We start from the raw sequence: 2545 nt of genomic DNA on the forward strand, positions 1-2545 counted from the left end.
CTGTGGCGTGTTCTTATTTCTTACTTTAAATATAAGCCCTTTATGTGATGTCGCCCAGACGTCCGACTGCGGCATGCACTGTCTATCATTTTCTGTTATAAGCCCTTTATGTGGTGTCGCCCCGACGCCCAACTGTGGCATTATTATTCCGCGTTTTCCGCTCGAGGAGTCTTTCAGACACTCGTTTGGCACCCGCATTATTATTCCGCATTTTCCGCTCGAGGAGTCTTTCAGACACTCGTTTGGCACCCGCATTAATATTCCGCATTTTCCGCTCGAGGAGTCTTTCAGACACTCGTTTGGCACCCGCATTAATATTCTGCATTTTCCGCTCGAGGAGTCTTTCAGACACTCGTTTGGCACCCGCATTAATATTCCGCATTTTCCGCTCGAGGAGTCTTTCAGACACTCGTTTGGCACCCGCATTAATATTCCACGTTTTCCGCTCGAGGAGTCTTTCAGACACTCGTTTGGCACCAATATTACTATTCTGTAGTTTCCGCTCGAGGCATCATTCAGACCCTCGCTTGGCACCCAGTATTTATCACCGTTATGTCTAATCGCACCGGTTAACTTGTTCATAGGCTTCATGTTTACATTTGTTATATCTTTTGTCCGAACTGTCTTGCGAGTACTTTCATAGTACTCACCTGGCTTGTTGATTTGGCCAGATGTTGACGAAGGCGATCTCTTGGATGAAGAGTTTGATAACGCGTCCGATGCCTAGAGGAGTCCCAGTCAGTCCTGCGCGATCCCGGACATTGGTCACTTGTATTATTTACGCTTCCGCCACCCGTAATAAGTCTTCTCGAGCCTCACTCCGACGCTCGATGAGCTGTAGTCTTCTGGAATCATATCACCCGCTTCGCGGTGATATTTCCACCACCGTTATTATCGTGAGTTAGTAGTTTGCCACCCTATCCGCCGTATTGTTTTATCGGCGTACATGTAATAAATTGTTGGGCAGTCTCTGCTCAACCTTGTATTATATTCAGTACTCCTGGTATTTTTCTTCTGTGACCAAGATATTGTCTACCAGTGAGAAGGAATTCTTCCTCGCTGGTCCGTAAAAGGGATTGGTCTCTCAATAATTATTTTATTGAAAAACCGGTCGTGACAAGCTTGGTATCAGAGCCAGGCTGACTGTAGGAATCCACTAGGTGCGATCGCTAATCGGTTATTAGCGTCTTTTGTGCTTTTCAGCATTTTTGCAATTGTAGCTATTTTCTGTTGGTCATCATAAATTTATGACATGACTACTCAGAATTTTTGCCTACTTTTGTAGATGGCTGGCAACAGCTGTGAGAACCGAGTGTTCACCAACGTGCCCGAGGGGTTTGTCAAGCTCCTCGTCTCCATCACCAAGCTCGCGATCAGGCCAGCAGCTCGCCCGGAGTTCACGCTCTATCAGCACAAGCTCAGTGACGACGTGTCTATGCACCAAGCCGTGGTGCAGTTCAGGGGAGGACGTTCTGCTGCTCGTCACTTCCGTTTTACGGGAAGGGCCATGCCTACAGAGAGGCATGCCATGCAGATGGCTGCCCGCGAGGCGATAGCTCGCCTTCGGGACATCCTTCCTACGATGAAGACTCGTCGCTACCGCTACCTCCCATGCCACATGCCCTACACCAGCCACTATGCGTTCGCCTGCCATCGGGGAGAACGAGATGAAGCCATCGAGATGGTTGTGGAGTATCTCAAGGCTCTGGAGGAGTCTTTCGACAACCTCGTAGATGATCTTGTGGCTGCCCGCATGGACTTAGTCCGGGGCGGTCCTGCCAGCAGAAAGGAGCTTCCTCACACGGTGCCGCCTCTGACATTCGTCTCGTCTTCAGCCTCGTATGCACCGGCCGTTTTGGCCACTGCTCGCCGTCTGCCTACCACTGAGGAGTTCGACCGAGTCATCGCTCCTACCCCAGTCAGAGCCGCACCGCCTGCCGCACGCGCTCTACCACCAGTCGCCCCCACACCATCACCACCGCGCAGCGTCGCACGCTAGGAGCCAGCTAGAGAGGAGGAGGTTGATTCTCCTGGACCGCTGAGCCTTGCCATCGGCAAGGGGAAGGAGATCTTCACCATCTCCGACTGAGAGCCCCGAGTAGCCACGTGTTATGCCTGCTTGTATGACGTGTTGTTTTATCTGTACGCTAGTTTGTATTGGTGTGTTTGCTGCCTTCCGGAGTAGTACGCTAGTTTTTAAATAACATGTCAGGATGTGTACGTGCATCCTGAGTGCTGTATCATGTGTCTGCTTTTCGCATGTAAGTTTTATGTTAAGCACTTCTTCTCCGTGAAGAATCATTTGTGTTTCTTTGAAAACCTTGAAGCCTTTTGATTGTTGCCTTTGCAAGATTTTTCTTGTGCTACACAGTTTTTCTCATGGGTTTTACAAATAATACCCCAGACTGGAAAAAAATGTCTCGCCCATGGACTCGCTCCATGCCCAATCATCCAGAAGAGGTTTACGGGACACAGACCAGCAACAATTTCACTCAGGGTCAGTCCAGCCAACAAGACAGCGAAGCAGCACTGTCTCAAGTATGCC

The sequence above is a fragment of the Aegilops tauschii genome, chromosome 2, assembly GCF_002575655.3.
Source record: "Aegilops tauschii subsp. strangulata cultivar AL8/78 chromosome 2, Aet v6.0, whole genome shotgun sequence".
Lineage (NCBI taxonomy): Eukaryota > Viridiplantae > Streptophyta > Magnoliopsida > Poales > Poaceae > Aegilops > Aegilops tauschii.